This window comes from Mauremys reevesii, linkage group 1 (genome assembly GCF_016161935.1).
Source record: "Mauremys reevesii isolate NIE-2019 linkage group 1, ASM1616193v1, whole genome shotgun sequence".
Classification (NCBI taxonomy): domain Eukaryota; kingdom Metazoa; phylum Chordata; order Testudines; family Geoemydidae; genus Mauremys; species Mauremys reevesii.
In genome coordinates, this window is record NC_052623.1 from 153,247,557 (window position 1) to 153,266,318 (window position 18,762).

At 42.0% G+C, this 18,762-nt stretch overlaps 1 protein-coding gene and 1 long non-coding RNA gene across 5 annotated transcripts in view; one reads left to right on the forward strand and one right to left on the reverse strand.

Moving 5' to 3' along the window:
• CFAP47 (cilia and flagella associated protein 47) overlaps positions 1–18,762 on the reverse strand; it is a 642,607-nt gene that overhangs the window by 102,248 nt on the left and 521,597 nt on the right. The gene's annotated exons all lie outside the window — the stretch shown is intronic.
• The window catches only part of LOC120404363, a 103,865-nt gene that overhangs the window by 5,434 nt on the left and 79,669 nt on the right, over positions 1–18,762 (forward strand). The gene's annotated exons all lie outside the window — the stretch shown is intronic.

The following is an 18,762-nucleotide window of genomic DNA, read 5'->3' on the forward strand; positions in this document are numbered from 1 at the left end:
AGGGCTCTGGTAGGTTACTGTCCCTGAGGGATACATTGTTAACACTAGTGTGCAGAAGGCCCAGGTGATCTTTGCTTGCCTTCACCAGCTAGACGACACAAAATTCTGGCTTGCGTGTGGACTTCCCTTGGCACTTTCTTAGTGACTGGTCCTTTGTTAAATGGGAAACTGGATATATATCAGTGCTTCAGGATGATTTTTACTGACTCTGTTACTCTGGTGAGGCTGCTTCAGACCCTCCCCTCCACTTGGCAGTGAGCTTTGCCTGGGGACATGGGTGGGTAGGTATAGCAGTCTGACTTGCCTGTTCTACACTGGTCTTGCACAGCTGGGTAGTTTGTGTAAATGGAAAGAATGCTTCCCTGGATGGGGCTCTGATGTCAGTGTTTCAAATCTAGAATTCGGGGCCATTATGATTGCTTTTGAGGATGTTTCTTCCCTTACTAGAAAGGTCAAGAAAGGACTATAGAAATCAGACCTTAACCAGAGATACACAAATGTCTATTTCAAACGTGCAAAATAATTGAAATTGTTTTGACAATTGTTGGGGTTTGTTTAAAAAAGTGAGTGGCATGAGAAGAAGAATACCTGTGCTAAGTCTTTACCCCTTATTTGAATGATTTCACAACATCACTATTACAAGCATACAGAGGACAATGTAGTAGAGACAGAGTGTTTATAAGCTTTGTTTGCCATTTCATGACTCCTGCATTTTATAAAATTTTGTATAAGTCTAACAGACACTTTGTGACTTATTTCATTTAGAGCTTTAAATTAGAAGGATTTCTTTGTGGTACTAAAGCATGGATACAAGTTAAACAATTGCTATTTAAATGAAAACAAATGGATCGAGAATAGAGCTCAGTAATTAAATATGTAGTTTTCTTTAATGCAATTTATTTGGTTTTTAAATGAAGCCTGTCTAAAAGGCCAGGCATGAGCTTTCCTGTTCATTTATAAAATTATCCTTCTCTAACTAATAACTAATAGTTGCTGCTGAAATAAAAAAACTACTTACTGTATGACAACAATATCTATAACCTTTATTTATCATAAAAAGTATAGTAATAACTAATGCTACAATACCTAAGATTGAAGTTCATTTCTCTGGTGATAACCATAACAAAGAAAATTACATTTTTAATAGTTTAACTTTTAGATAAAATATACTAGTAATAGAAGTTAAATAATGATGAGCATACTCTTGTTTAGGATAAATACATAGTATCTTAGTGATGGTCTTTTTTCATCCCTAACACAAGGTTTCTGCCTGATACATTTTAGGAGAAAATCCCCACCACCTCCACACTCCCATGCCATATTTGAGTAGCCAAGTTTGATGCAGGAATGTTCTGTGGTGGTGAGGGGAAGAAATAACCTCCCAGGCTGTCAAGTATCAGAGGGGTAGCCGTGTTAGTCTGGATCTGTAAAAGCAGCAAAAAGTCCCGTGGCACCTTATAGACTAATAGACGTATTGGAGCATGAGCTTTCGTGGGTGAATACCCACTTCGTTGGATGCATCCAATACATCTGTTAGTCTATAAGGTGCCACGGGACTCTTTGCTGCTCTCCCAGGCTGTGTGACCTCAGTTGAACCATGCTGTGGCAACCCCTTGTAGCCACTGTCTTCCCTTGCTGGTATGGCATCTCTGCTCTGAGTGGGTGTCACAGGGTTGCCAAGCATCATACATCTTGCAAGACACTCATGGACTTGCTTCGAGGCTGCCCTCATCCCAACTGCTATTGCATATGTATAACTAGGCTGCTGACAGACTGCAGCGGTTCCCCTGCAGTTTCTCCTCAAAGCTGCTATGGTGGATTTTACAGGATTTCCGTCTGAGGACTTGGAGCTAAAAGCTAAGCAGGGAAGAGGTGGAAGATGACTTGTTCAGATGGTGGGGTCAGAGTACAATGCAGCAGCTGTATGTAGGGCACAGATTAGGATGGAAAAATGGAATGGGAGCAAAGAGAAGAATGGGCAGCAGGACTGAAGAAGCAGAGGAAAAAATGGGAGAAGGATGGGAGGCATAGACAGTAAAATGGAGGAAGGTGGGGGTGGGGAGTCAAAGGAAAAGATGGATGGACACAGGATTGTGGATGGTACTCACACAGCAAAGTGTGAAAGATACTTACAGTGGGGCTACTTAGTGAGGATACATTTTCTATCTGTGATTTAATAGTAGGTTGACATTTTTCACTTTTTTTTCCCCAATTCCAATTTTCCCCAAGCATCTCGATGCGGTTTAGACAAAACTTTAGAACACTGTATATAACTTTCATTTACCTACTGACAACTATGTTGGCTGACTTCAAGGGGTCCAACTTCCTCTTGTGTGCACCCAAGTGTGGGCCTGAGTCATAACCCATTGAACTCTATGGAAGAGCATTCCATTGACTTCAACACGCTTTGGCTTGATGCCTAAGAGCACTGGGAAATGAAGGAGCTCTCTCTCTCTCTCTCTGGAGCACATGCAAAAGATCACTTGCTTTACTCACAGCTGTGAGTAAAATTACTTGACATACACCTGAAAACTAGGCAACTATGGATCCACATAACATTGGAGTCTCATGCCAGGCCGCGCTATTCCCTGGCCTGCTCCTGCTCCCGCTCCTGAACCTCACTGTGTAAGAAACTTCACGACAGCTAGCTCCAGAATACCAGGCGGGTGGAGCCCCTGCAGAATAATCCAAATTATTTTCCCCTCCATAAGTCTATCCACACTATCCCGGCGCAGGCTGGTCGCTGCTTCCCACAGCTCCCATTGGCCGGGTACAGCGAACTGCGGCCACTGGGAGCTGCGGGTGGCCATGCCTGCAGACAGTCTGTCTCGTGGCCTGCCAGTGGATTACCCTGATGGGCCACGTGCAGCCCATGGGCTGCAGGTTGCCCACCACTGCTCTACAGTGTACTAATTTCTTGTGCACTAACTTGCCATGCGCACACTGCTACAATGCAGTGAAAGTCCTGGAGTGCATTTTTAAGCATGGCTTAATGTACTTCGCTATAGCAGAGTCCACACAGTAAGCTAGTGCCTGGCAAGCTGGCACACTGTAGATTCAGGCCTGGTCTACACTACGCGTTTAAATCGGTTTTAGGGGCGTTAAACCGATTTAACGCCACACCCGTCCACACTAAGAGGCCCTTTATATCGATATAAAGGGCTCTTTAAACCGGTTTCTGTACTCCTCCCTAACGAGAGGAGTAGCGCTAATATCGGTATTACCATATTGGATTAGGGTTAGTGTGGCCGCAAATCGACGGTATTGGCCTCCGGGCGGTATCCCACAGTGCAACACTGACCACTCTGGACAGCAATCTGAACTCAGATGCAGTGGCCAGGTAGACAGGAAAAGCCCCACGAACTTTTGAATATCATTTCCTGTTTGCCCAGCATGGAGCTCCGATCAGCACGGGCGGCAATGCAGTCCAAAATCAAAATCGAAAAAGAGCTCCAGCATGGACCGTACGGATGTGATCGCTGTATGGGCAGGCAAATCTGTTCTATCAGAGCTCCGTTACAGAAGACGAAATTCCAAGGCATTTTTAAAAAATCTCTAGACAGAGGCCACAGCAGGGACTCAGCACACTGCTGCGTGACAAACGTAACGGAAAGCCAAAGAATCAAATGGACGCTCATGGAGGGAGGGAGGGGGGACTGAGGACTCAAGCTATCCCACAGTTCCTGCAGGCTCCGAAAAGCATTTGCATTCTTGGCTGAGCCCCCAATGCCTGTAGTGTCAAAAACATTTTCCGCGGTGGTTCAGGGCATAGCTCGTCAATTTACCCCACCCACCCACCCCCAGAAGTAAAAGGGAAAAAAAATCCTCTCTTGACTCTTTTAAATGTCACCCTATGTTTACTGAATGCTGCTGATAGACGCGATGCTGCAGCAGTGAACTGCAGCATCCTCGCCCCCCTCCTCGGTGGCTGATGGTACAATATGGCTGATATCCATCGTCATCATCAGCCTTGTGGCAGATGGTGCAGTGCAGTAGGACTGATATCCGTCCTCATCATCAGCCCGTGAGTGCTCCTGGCTGGCCTCCGGTGAGGTCGGCCAGAGGCGCCTGGGTAAAAAACTCCTGATCATTCCCAGTAGATGGTACAGAACGGCTGGTAACCATCTTCATCATAGCAACAGGGGGCTGAGCTCCATCAGCCCCTGCCCTTCATGTATAAAGAAAAGATTCTGTTCTGCCTGGACTATCATAGCAGCAGGATGCTGGGCTCCTCTCCCCCACACTGCTTAATGTCCTGTCTGGACTATCATAGCAGCTGGAGGCTGCCTTCCCCTCATTTTATCTCAGTAACAAGTCACTGTTTCTTATTCCTGCATTCTTTATTACTTCATCACACAAATGGGGGGACACTGCAACGGTAGCCCAGGAAGGCTGGGGGAGGAGGGAATCAACAGGTGGGGTTGTTGCAGGGGCACACCCTGTGAATGGCATGCAGCTCATCATTTCTGTGGGATCTGACACGGAGCGGCTATGCTCTCTGGTTCTCTGATACACTGGTTCTCTAGTACACTTGCCCCATATTCTAGGCAGGACTGATTCTATTTTTAGGTACCATAAAGGAGGGATTGACTCGGGGACTCATTCCCATTTTTGTCTTTTGCGCCCCCGGCCGATCTCAGCCAGGGGCACCTATGATAGCAGCAGATGGTACAGCACAGAAGGACTGGTAACCGTCATCTCATTGCCAATTTACAATGGCATGGTAGATGGTACAGAACGGCTGATAACCATCTCTGCTATCATGCAAAAGCAAATGAATGCTGCTTTGTAGCGCTGCTGAATCGCCTCTGTCAGCGGCATCTAGTACACATACGGTGACAGTGACAAAAGGCAAAACAGGCTCCGTGGTTGCCATGCTAATGGCGTCTGCCAGGGCAATCCAGGGAAAAAGGGTGCGAAATGATTGTCTGCCGTTGCTTTCCCAGAGGAAGGAGTGACTGACGACATTTACCCAGAACCACCCGCGACAATGATTTTTGCCCCATCAGGCACTGGGATCTCAACCCAGAATTCCAAGGGGCGGGGGAAACTGCGGGAACTATGGGATAGCTACTGAATAGCTACCTACAGTGCAACGCTCCAGAAATCGATGCTAGCCTCGGACCGTGGACGCACACCACCGAATTAATGTGCTTAGTGTGGCCACATGTACTCGATTTTATACAATCTGTTTTACTAAACCGGTTTATGTAAAATCGGAATAATTCTGTAGTGTAGACGTACCCTCACACCCTGGCTTGCTCCACATTTGTTGCACACTTATTTACCATGCAGACAAGCCCTATGAGAACAACACTGGAAGCATCACATTCATTTTGTGATGATGTCATGTCCCTTTTGGCAAATACTTATAAAAAGACTTCAGTCCTACCCAATTTATCAATGAAGGTTAAAAGTTCACCTTGCCCTGCGAGAAGACACTAGCAGGAAGTTCCACTTTTCCATCTCTCCTATACATAACTATTTTTATCCATTTAATCTAATTTTTAAACCAAAATACACACTGAAATATATTGAATTTGTCCTTTTAAAAAAACCTATAACTTTCAGTTCAGATGTAATTGAAATTTTGACATATGTCATATATCTCTCTGCTTATTTTTGATAGATATTTTTATTTTCATTTTAAGCTTTTCTTAGCCATAAGTAACTGTTCTTATCACTGAACAGAGTGAAATTCTGAAGCTGTGGAAGATTTTAATCAAAATAGAAGTATGATGAAGCCAGAAATGACATTGGTACAGCTGCATCTTTTTACTTTTTGTATTCAGCCAAACATTACATAACTTACGACAAGTAGCCAGAAATTGTATTAGATGTTAATTTTCAAAGAAATCAACTGTATAAAAGCAAATCTTCTCTGATTTATTCTTGGCATGTGAATGATTATGGGATGCAAAGATTACTCAGTACTTTTATCCTTTCCAAAGTTTCTTCCTTGACATAGTTCATAACCTCTTGAAACAGTCAAGAAAAAAAAAGTTTAGCTTTTATTCTCTTCTGTGAATCTCCTGTACCATTTCCCTGAGTTTCATCATTGCTCACTGTTGACTAGTCAGTTCCCACACTTGGGCAAACATGCCTCTGCAGTAAGGTTGGTTTACATATCATATTCCATGGTGTCTCAGTACTCCACAGAAACCAAAGAATAAGGCTGATGTACGTGTCTTAATGATGACGGTAAACTTTTTTGCTACCTTTCTGACTAGATAATTGAAGAGTAAAACAAAAAAACCAAACCAAACCAAAAAAAACCCCACTCTCCTGCAAGGGATTTTTTGACTCCTGATTCTTATTTATCCCACAGAACTCTCTCTGCCCATGATGTTGTATGGGTTTTTTCTTTGAAAGCAGGAATTCAATAATCTATTTCTGAAAATGTATGTTTTCAAAGGATTCCCTGAGAGCAGACAGATGACCTTCAGAGATGCTATCACAGCTTTTCCTCTGCTAACTTTGCATGTGGATCGTTTGATCAGCTTCTTTGGTCTACTGGAAGTTTTTCAGAAATTACAGTGTTGCATAAACCCCGATGATCTGGATGGTGAATGGAGTAGAATCAGCAGATATCTGTGTAGCCTGTCATTATTTTCAGCAGGAATACTAGAAATGGAAATTGGAAACGGGTTCATAAACTCTGCACTTGTGCAGAGGACTGGGATTGAGTCTCTCTCCAATGTGTTATTGGTGTCAGGATTCTAACACAGACAGTCAGGACCATGGGTCAGAGCAGGGGCAAACCTGAGCTAGGGAGTAGAGGAGAAGTGTGTAGTCAGATTCCAAGCCAAGGTCGATACTCAGAATCAGAGTCTGAGTTAGGTTTCAGGGTCCAGTCAGGAGACGAAGTCCAAATCAAGCTGAGGTCAAAGCCAGAAGTTCAGGAGCAAGGCGTGGTCATGGCAGCTACAGGAAATCTGCACTGTTGCCTGGACACCTCCTGCAATACCCCTTTTGCTTCCTGCCCTCTATAAACCTATTGAGACCCATGGGTTTGCTGCCTGTCAGACCCCTTGAGACAAGGACTTCCCATGGTCTGTGTTCACAGCAGGTCTTGGACACTGGCTCTGGCTGGTTACAGCTGCTGCTATGTGGCAGTGTAGAGATGCTGGCAGCTCTGCAGGCCTAGATTCTAGATCTTCAGGGCCTTATGTTTGCATGGCAACCTGAAGAATAAATCTGATGATCTGTGATTGTGACAGTTGGTACCTATAACCTACTGTGGAATTCCTTAACAGTAACACAACAGAAGGAAAAGAAGTTTGCTCCCAGACAAAACATTCTGCATCAAGAAATTATGGTAGGGTGGCAAGCTCCATTTCTTCCTCAGAAAAATCTTTGGTTTTTATGTTCAAACTTATCATTCACTCTGACATGCTCCCTGCTAGTTCTGTCAAGAGAAAAAAGTTATGTTTTCCAAGAGTACCTGTTGTGGCAAAGTACCTTCTTCTCCTCAGCAGGCTCAGTCCTTTTTAGCCTTGGAGAGACAGGCTTGGGCAAAGCAAATCCTTCTAGGTAGCACAGGGTCTGGATAATCCTTCCCTCAGTCAGTCCCTTGTGCTGGTTTTCTCCCCTTCTGGGGACAGAGTGCAGCCTTCCTTGCTGGAAGGGTTCAGAGCCTTGCTGCACCTAACTTGCTGGCAGCTTCCCTGCTTCTCTCATTCCCCCCACCCCCTTCCACGCCGAGGAGGGTTTAAAAAGGTCTCCAGCAGTTTGAGCCAGCTGAACCTAATTAGTTTCCTGGTAACTCCCTTTCCAGCTGAACCTTACTTCCCCATGGCCATCTCTCCTCAGTGGATTGGGAGAAGCCTTTTAAGCCGCTGGGACTAATTACTACTCCTCCCTTTGTAGCCATTTGTCCTGGGTTTGCCACACTGTACATGGTGGGTGTGTCCAGTATCCACAGCTCTCCAGGTTGCAAGATGTTCTGTTCTGAATACAGTCTGACAGAGTCCGACACCCCATTTACTTTTGTTGAGGAAAGGCTCAATCTGATTTTGAAGCATCTGTTCTGGCTATTTATTCATGCCACTGCTGCCCAGTTGTCATAGCAGGCAAAGATATATCAATTTAGATTATCAATCGCAGGCCAGAAAAGGCTAATTCAACAGCCAAAATTTGGACAATGTTGGAGCAACTTGTATTCATGTGTTCAAGATCATGTCCAGATGTGGGAACTCCGGGATGGGAATCCAGTAGGGACAAATGAAATCCATTTGTACAAGAGATAAGATGAAGTCATCCCTTCTGGTTGTTAAACAGTACAAACTGAGCTCGTTGAGTCTCTCACTACCAGGCGTGTTTTCCAATCCTTTAATCATTCTTTTGGCAATTCTCTGAAATCTCTTCACTTTTTCAATATCCTAGTTAGACACCAGGACTGCACACATAATTCCAGTAGCATCAATTCCAAATACAGAGGTAGTATATCCTTCCTACTTCTAATCGATAGCCTTCTTGTCCAACAATTGCATAAGTCCTTTTAGCCACAGCATTGCCCTGGGAGCTCATGGTCAGCTGATTATCCGCCATTATCTCCATGACTGATCAGATGGTCTGCACTGTATTGTGGGAGATACAGTTCTCCAGGAAGGCAGGCTCATAGGAGACAAGGGCCCAAATTATAACTCTCATAAGGCAATCCATTAGGGAAACAGTTTAATGTTGTTCTGACTTGGAAGGAAGCCTTTTGGGTCAATTCAGCAAAACTAAATTAAATGGAACATTTTGATTTCAGGAATGTAAAAATGTATTGCTTCAACTGAAAATGTCTAAAGGTAGTGTTTTGACATTTCCAGATAGAATTTTTCTGAATTAACAATCTGAACATTTTCAAAATTCACCTTTTCCTTCTGTTTCAAGACAAAACAAATGTTGAAATGCTGGAATTCCCTGTGGGATGGAAATTCCAAATTTCACTCAGCTCATAGCAACAAGTATATATGTTGTTGGTTGAGGCTTTATTCTATTTACACCTAAGAAATATAATCAAGCCATGATCCTGGCACCTAAGCAACCAGTAATTTTTATTTTTGTGATCAATTCTTTATGTGTCAAGATTAGGTATAATATAAAATTCAGCTCTAGAGGTATAATACACAATTCTAATAGACTTCCCTCAGAAAGTGTACTGATTACAAGCAGTATTAAAAGGGACACAGTCATCCTAATTCCTACAGACGCTATCAGTCTTAGCTCCACATAGAGACAATAGGCTCTGTTAGAAGACAGGAATCTCAGTGTGTCATTGTTTATAACAGCTGTTAGTTACTTTCCAAGTGAACAGTGAGTGTGCTTTGTCCCATTACAAAAAAAAGGGGAGGTAAATACTTAACTACCCAAAATTGGTTGTGCCTTGAAGTGAAGTCAGTATTGTAATAGCCTACAGTAGTATACTGACTACAGGATCTTCTCCTCCATTCCTTTCTCTAAAAACATTTAATATGAGGTATTTTTAAAAGAGAAAAATACAGTAGGAAACTTGAGAAGGGATAGTAAACAGAAGTTATATGGGGTATTTTCTACAACTGCAATTACTTTAAAAGAAAATTTCAAAGAACTATATTAAAATAAACCAAAAACAGCAATTTAATTGCTTACGTTTTATAGCTTACATTTTACTATAAATGGAGCAGCAACTATGTTCTTGAAAAGTGACATCGTTTGTGAGACTAGCAATGTGGTTTCTACTACCAGGTAGTTAAAAAATGCTGAATTGGAGTTTACATTTGATAATTAGTTTACAGTGAGTGGTTCTGCTCACTTTGCTAATGCTCAATGCTGGGCTGTGAGCAAAATGGTTAAATGCAGAGTTGTGTTTTTTTGTCAATGACAGTAAATCTATTCCTCTTCTGCTTAAATACTGGTTTGAGAAATCAGAATTATTTTATTTTAAAAATGCGTAACATTAAAAAAATTAAACCGTTGAGTCCTTTTTCTGACTATTAAACTAGTATTGTAGCTGGCTTAAAGATGGATCTCTTAGCAGTGGGGTTTCATATTGCCAGTCTGACTTTTCATCAACATGACTACATCCTTCAGAAGGTTCAGAAATGTCAAATGCAACTAACACCCCCTGATTTCAATTAGAATTTGCAGCTTATTGAATGCTCGAAATTGCTTTCAGGATGTTGGCTGATTAAACTAGATTGTAGCCTTCTTTTAGAAATATAGCTCTTCCACATAATTCATTTAGAAGCACCAAGGTCTCTGCGGGAAAACCAAGCAGCTTTAGAAAGCATACCTAATCACCTGACTATGTCTGTTCTATACATTCTAGTCAACTCTGTGACAGCAATGGCTTGACGCATACCCAACTCAATAGACCCCCATTACTCTTTAGGAAAAAAAGTATTGTCTATAAAAACTATCAGTGCCCCTTTTTCCCCCCTTTAAACTTGAGGACGTAGGAGAATGCAAAATAATTCCCACCTTGGGCACCTCTACATAACTTTAGTCAGGCCAGCCCTGCTTTGTATTATGCATCAGAGCAGAAAATAATTGTTTCCAAAATGGGCTTATTTGAAAAAAAGAAAAAAAACAACTATACTGTAAGTGATTCACCAAATCCAGCAATGAAACCAATGTGTTTCTTTCACCCTGAACCTTTACCCAACCTCAACTCTCTTTCATGGTTAGACAGACCCTTCCCCTTGAAAACGACACCTATCTCCTATTATTACAGCTACAGGTTCTTCAGTTTTAAGATGTAGAACTTGCTGCTTTAAGTTTGATGCTGTTCTTGGAATTTACCCTGCAGTGCATCCCAGAGGGGCCAACACATCACTGAGCTTACAACATCCCTTCTTCCTTGTGAAGTCTCAAATGAAGGGAGAAGTCCTTTGGATAAGTTCCCTGGGCTTCACAATAGCAATTTTAGTCGCAATAATACTCTTGGTACCAACACTTAGTTTACCATGAATAAACAGACACACAGAAAAGCTTGCAATGCAGTCTTTTAAATTCTGTGCACGTTATAATGGGGGATACACAAATCATGATACATAAATGCAGGTATTCTGACTGTGCCAGTTAAGTTTGGAAAGCCTTTAAAGAGTCTCACTTCCTTTTAACAAGGAACTAAAAGGAAGTGAGACTCTTTAAAGGCTTTCCAAACTTAACTGGAATGAGCTACATTAATTGAAATACAGCATTACACTAATTAGTACTTCACACCTGCACTGTGATGTCATCTAATAGCATGAAACCAGCTCTACAAATAAATAGCCACCAATTTAACCAGCAAAATGTCGCTGAGGAAAAACTTTAGGTATAAAAAATAGAATGAAAACATGGCCCCAACAGCTCAAAATGTAACTGAGTCAATGAGGTCTGCTGATTGAGTGTATTTGAGGTAATATAAATAGCAGTAAAACACTTGGATTGCATTAGGATTCAATGTGGAAAAGGCACTGATACTTATAATTAATAGAAATCAATTTTTATGGGCTATCACCCTTTGTTTCATCTTAAAATCTATTATGCAGGGGAATAAGATTTAAAGTATATACGATTTTAGTGCTTGTAAAACAAGCAGAGAACGGTTATAATAGTCAATGTAAAAAAAAGTCAGTGCAATCCATGTTCATTTAAACTTAAAAAAGCAAAGACATTTAGCATTAAGATTCTCAAAATAACATGAACTTCCATGTGTCACAATCACGAAACACTGCACAATGCACCATACTATTAAGCACATTTTATGTATTTAATAAATATATTTAAATTATGGGAACTGCTCATATGTCAATTAAATAGCGCTTGAATCTGTTAGGTCTCTGAATATTACTCCTCACAATACCTTTGTGAGGGAAGTAATATTAACAATTTATATATGTCGAAGAAAAACTCAGTTCTCACTTTTTGTTTGGATGCAGCAAAATCAAATACTTTATTATTTCTCCAGTAATTACCATGGAGGGAGAGAGTGCCATAGGACACAGGGTCCTGGACAGGTCTCTCCACTGGTAAAACAATCACAGCAAGCCTTTATACCTTTTACAGACAATTTCTAGCAATAATACAGACAGTAAAAAACAACAACTACATTTTGTTTATACATAGCAAAAAGGCTTATCTTATTTGTCTCAATCCTAAGAAAAGCAAGCCTGCATTTTGGTTAGTGATTGCAAGGTCATAATAACTTTGTACACAGTTCTTGTCCTGTCGCCTCGCACTATCTTTGCTCCTACAAATCTTACGTCATTAAGGTTACAGTATGGCCTGACTCTTGCTAACTAACATTCATTAAGATCTCTTCAAATCCTTGTTAATTATTTACTGGCTTCCACATATATGAACAAAGGAAACAGCTGCAGCAGAGAAGTTTAAGTGATTTGCCCGAGGTCACATAGTGAATCATCAGCATAGTTGGTCCCCAGACTCTTAAACTTGTGCTCTGATCTCTACATTACATTTGCTTTCTAAGTAGAACTTGCCAAGCCTCATGATTTCTGGTTCATAAGAAATTTCAATTTTTTAAATTTTGGGTTCATTTTGACTGAGAGAAACCAATTTTTTTGAAACTTTTCACAAAGTGGTAATTCTGAACTTTTGGTTTCAGAAGCACCAACACATGATGTTTCTGAAACAAAATATGCTTCTGAGGACCAGGCTGCTGAGTGAAACTTAAACTCTTGCTGCTCTCTGGGCTACATGCTGCAGACCTGGGAGCTGTATCCCAGCTCAAACTGGAGTTCTCAGTACTACCAGTGGGGGGCATGGATCAGTGTTCACATCGCACTCCCTGTTGGCACCTGGCTCTGGATGGGGAAGCGAATGATCCAACCAGCAGAACAAATTTGGTGATGAATCCTGGTCAGATGCCACCTGAGGCATGTTGCGCATACACTAAGAAGAAGTAGTGCTAGTCTCCCTAATAAAATATATGGAGATATACCTATCTCAGAACTGGAAGGAATCCTGAAAGGTCACTGAGTTGAGTCCCGCCCTCTGCCCTCACTAGCAGGACCAAGTACAGTTTTTTTTCCTTTCTTCCCCCTGATCCCTAAATAGCCCCCTCAAGGATTGAACTCACAACCCTGGGTTTAGCAGGCCAGTGCTCAAACCACTGAGGTACCCTCCCCCCAGGTGGATGGGGGAGCCTAGACCTAAAAGCACCAGCTGCAGCTCAGTTTTTGATAACTTCCAGGCTCCTTGTGATAAGCTGATAAGAACATAAGAACAGCCGTACAGGGTCAGACCAAAGGTCCATCTAGCCCAGTATCCTGTCTACCGACAGTGGCCAATGCCAGGTGCCCCAGAGGGAGTGAACCCAACAGGCAATGATCTAGTGATCTCTCTCCTGCCATCCATCTCCATCCTCTGACAAACAGAGGCTGGGGACACCATTCTTACCCATCCTAGCTAATAGCCATTTATGGACTTAACCACCATGAATTTATCCAGTTCTCTTTTAAACGCTGTTATAGTCCTAGCCTTCACAACCTCCTCAGGTAAGGAGTTCCACAAGTTGACTGTGCGCTTCGTGAAGAAGAACTTCCTTTTATTTGTTTTAAACCTGCTGCCTATTAATTTCATGTGGTGACCCCTAGTTCTTGTATTATGGGAATAAGTAAATAACTTTTCCTTATCCACTTTCTCCACATCACTCATGATTTTATATACTTCTATCATATCCCCCCTTAGTCTCCTCTTTTCCAAGCTGAAAAGCTGATGGAAATTGAGCTTCTATTTTGTTAGTCTCTAAGGTACCACAAGTACTCCTGTTCTTTTTATTAGAACTGAGGCTCCCAATCTGCATGGTGAGGCTGCTAAGGAGCTGCGGACCATGGAAACGCCATGTGGACTGCCCAGGACCAAGAACCCCAGGTTTCCAGGGTCTGTGGCTCTATAGCAGTCCTGCCATGTCAGGGCTTCCTGCTGTGAAACCAGGAGTCTGGAAACCATGAGAGCTTCCAGGCTCCTGGCCGCAGAGTTGAAAGTCAGGAAGCCCTGCCTCAGGCCAGGGGTCTTAGAGTCTAGGCTAGGCTAGTGGCTCTACAGAAGCCTGGGGTCCCTAGCAGCGGACCAGATAAGCTGACCAGAAACTATGTAGGTTTCTGACAGAATAATGGACTTGCTTGCAGTCATGGACCTCTCAATTTTATTACCAGTTTTGCAACTGACTTACTGTGAAACCTTGGTGCAGTCGCAGCCTCAGTTTTCCCACTTGTAAAATTTGTGTAATAGTAAATCCTCCTCAACTGGATAACATTACATAAGTCTAAAGTACTACCATTAATTCATTTCCATTACCTAGAATTACTTTTTGAGCATTACAATAGGTTGGGCAAATCAAGGTTCCACACATGGAGAGCAGGCATCATCTTCTAAATTAATCAAAATTGTTTTAATAATAAACTAAGCAGTGTTAGATGCTTACGCCTAGACTACTACAGAGTAAATTTCATTCCTCATTCCAGAAATTAGAATTTAGGAGAGTTTTTAAAGTTTAACATATCTCCAACATTTGCAGTCATGATACCCTAAATGGGTTAGTGCTCTCTAGAAGAAACACCTTCAGTTTCTCCCCCTCCCCACAAGACAGTAATATAACAAGTGACTATGACTGTATTAGAGGATTTTATAAATGTTGCTAACATAAACCTCTCTGTCCAATTAATGATTTCTGTTGCAGGAGTTGACAACTCTGAAAGATGACCTTTTAATATTAACATATTGATTTGAATGCTTCTGATCTAATTGTAACTCTAAATCTCTCCTCCATATTTCTCTAAGACTATCTTAATTCTAGCCTATCCATCATGTTAAAATCCTATCTACTATATACCATAATTTCCAAGCAGTATATATACTGTACATTTTAACAGTGACAATGCCTTAGTTACACTTGTCATTAAAACATCTTTTTCTATTTGAAGCACCGCACATTCACCATTATGCCTAAACTGATTTTTTCCTCAAACTGATAATGATGTGACTCTTCAGAAGAAGGAAAATATTGCTTAAACATATATTTATTGTTTCAAATCCAACGAGACCAAAATGCCATCAGCAATTATTTCTAATGAGGAAGGATTTCAGATTGGTTTCTTTTTAAGTGTATAAGGTTTTAGCATAAATATTTGAAACACTGATAACCATATATCATATGCATGAGTTACTGTGGAGAGAATGGAAAAATTATTATTGTAGCAGTCCTAAACCCTGAAGGCATGGTGAGAGGTAGCAGAAGAAGCAGTCTTTTCCCTAAATGCACCCAGACAGGTTCAACACTAGAAGCCTTATCAAACCAAAATAGGACTTGTCTAATCATAACGGGTTTATGACAGAACAGTAAATTGGGGAATCTAAATTCTCTTTTGTAACTAAATGATACAAATTTTAATGAGAATTTGAATTATTTATTATCTCCCCCATAAAAATGTTTTGAATTGTTGGTTAATCCTATTAGTAGTATGATGGAATATCAAGGGAAGAGAATTAAAGTGGCAGAATAATGTGGATATGATGTTCATTTTAATTGAATTAATCCTTCCTTACAGTGAACAATTTAAATGACTCCATTTGTCAAAAGTTAGAATTATGGTATTATTGGGTTTAGAATAAGTTTAATATCTTATGGGCACAGTGAAATTATATTATATATAATATAAATAAATGTTTTGGTGAATATTTAGGCCCTGATACACCAAAGCAATTAAGTACATTCTTAACTTTAAGCATGTGATTAATCCCATTCCTATGCAGCAGAGCATTGAACGCACATATGTAATCTACATCATAAGATTCCAGGATAGTCACTCTGAAGCCTAGAATGTCCGTTGAGTCAATGTGAAGCAGTGGAAACATCTACAGCAGTGGTTCTCAACCTGCAGCCCATGGGCCGCTTGCAGCCCAATCAGCACATAGCTGTGGCCCATGTGATCTCCTCAGGACCATACAGGCAGTATTTATATTGTGTTGATGTGTCCCATATAGCACATAGAGATCTGCGGCCCACAACGTAAATGGATTGAGAACCAATGATCTACAAGTATAACTGAGGTCTCTCTTTGTTCAGACTATCACCAGGTTCAGTCTTCACTGGGTTTCACACTCTGTTACCATCCAATTTTTAAATTCTCAGCCATTTTAGCTTTACAAATTACACCCATGCAGTGTGCAGCTACAGTAAGGTATGTATGTAGTCCATGTGAAGAGCCCAAGATAATTATGATATGAGAGGGTAATTCAACCAAATCACCACCCTTACACTTCAGCTAATTTGCATCCAACAATTACATTGGTTGTCTGAAGGAGACTGAACAGATAATGGATTACTTGGCCCATCTGCCACAGTTCTTCAAAACTACCCATACAACACCACAACAAGCACCAACACTAACCCCAAACACACACAGCCCCTCACTGTCACATACTTCCTCATTTGCACCCACACCAATCAGCATTAATCTTCCAGGATTGCCATTGTGTGTGACTCTGAAGTTTACAATGTCTCTGACTCAGTGTGAAGCAATTGAAACAGCTACAAGTACGGTTGAGAGCGCTTTTGGTTTAAAATATCAGCAAGTTCAATCACTGAGCCCTGTGAGAACCAGATGGAATGTTGGAGGCCAAAGGTTCTGTGGCGGTTGGAATATGACAGTTGATCAGAGGAGGTGGGGGTAACCGCTATGGGGAGGGGGGGTAATAGAGCTGGTTGTGCCTACAGCCAGGGGGCAGCTCTGTGCAAAGGCTTTGGGAACATGGCTCACTACAACGTGGAGTACGCAAACAACAGCCCATATGCAGAGGTGACACTAGGGAGGGGCAGGAATGGTCATATGCCCCTCCCCAGATGCCCGGGGGGGGACACATTCCAGAGGGGGCAGGGAGTTACAGCTGTGCTCAGGTACCTGCCACAGGGCAGAAGGAGAGTATCTTGCCTGTGCTCTGCGGCTGCTTGCCCTGCCCGAGCTCAGGGGAGGGAAAAAGAGAGGGCTGCTGGGGACACTGGGAATGATTGTGAGGCTCATGAGGGGTAAATGGGGGGCAGCATAGGCCAGGGCTGGGAGTCTGGTGGAGTGTGGTGGCCATAGCAAGGAAACAGCCATGTGACCTGGATGAATGGGCGAGTGTCTTTTTTTTTTTAAAGATTGAAACAAAGAGAAGCACTGAGCACCTCTCTGGCTTGTAGGAAAAGCGTGGGGTAGACTCTGTGTATGTAGTGGTAGCCCAGGGGTGAATGCTCACTCACTCCATTGCCCTCTCAGAATCCCAGGTCAGAATTAAAATACCCTGGCTTTCCTCCCTCACATGACGAATCACTTAGGATTAATTATGGTAGGACCACAATTCCCAGGGTTTTTCTGTTCATGCCATCATGTCTGCAGACAAGTGAACTTCCCCTTGCTAAGGCCCCTACTATTGGGGCTGACAAGAGCAGCTCAAGGCCATGGGCCAGCTGAGGTCTCTGGGCTGGGGTGTAACTGCTTGAGCTCTCTGGTTGGATGCTCAAGTGGTTTGAACTGGGACTTAATAACATGCCCAGTGCCCCTTCCTTGTTTCCTTGTCCCTCTTCTGAATGGGCAGGTCTCAAGCGGGAGAATAGGCAGTGTTTAAAAACGTATTTGCTAACATGCTTGAACTATCATGTTTTTCAATACAATATATTTCCTAGTCTAGACAGGGTGGGTCAATGTCATAGCCACACATTCCATTCTTCCCACAGATATAGGCTTTAAAGAGGGAAATTGCTCCATTGCATAGTAAGCAGGGCTGTGAATGTGTTTTCCAGCAATGGTTCTTTTGGTTTTCATTATTCACCCTCTCTCATAGCCTTGAGACAGAATCAGTTGCAGACTGTAGGCTCCTCTGAGAGCCACAAACCCCTCTCCTGTTTTGCTGGGAGTGTGATTTGTGCCCTTAGCAGCACATTCTGAGGTGGCGCCTCATTTCCCATGTAAAGTCTTTTGATTGATAAGTTTGGACAGGTCAGGTGGTTTGTTTGCATTAGCACTCTGGTTTCTGTAGGTCTACAGTGTATGCACCCTATTCCCATAGTGGCATTTTGGTGGTCTTGCTATGTAACAAGAGAGCCACTTCCAGCTCACGTTGGAAATACAGAAAGTAGCATTGATGGCAATGTTTTCACTGCAAAGAGTTTGCCAAGGAAGGATAAGGACAAAATGTTGTTAGCTGCTCTCTCCTACCAGGTGCAAAGTACACAACAGGTGTGCACCAATCCTGAGGGTCACCTTACTGCACCCATCCCTGCAGTGGCTGAGTGTTACATGGATACATACCTCAATATTATTTCTGTTACAATACATCAATACCTAATAGGAGCTTATAAATTACAAGCTCTGAAAATACTGTATACAGAGTGAGGTGTTAGAAGGTATGCTGTATTGTATACGGTGGTGAGTTGGAAGGTATGACATATTGCGTACAGTGGGGTATTGAAAGATATGGCATACTGTTGCACTTTGAAAGGCTAGGGGTATAATTAATCTGTTGTAATTCCACTGACTCCAGTGAAATTACACCGGGGTAAAATTGGCCTATTAGATTTAATTATTTTCTGTACTACTGCAAAAATATCTTACGGCTTGCATTGTTCCAGAAATCCTCAGCAATCATACAGTTAGTTATTGTTTGTTCCCTGCATTTTAGTGTAACAAAAACTAATGAAAAGAAGAATTTAAGGCTTAAGCCATAAAGCAAGCAGGTCAAATGTATAATTGAAGTGACTGAGCAATGCAATAGGTGTCCAAAAGCTGGGCTGCTAAGGATAACTTG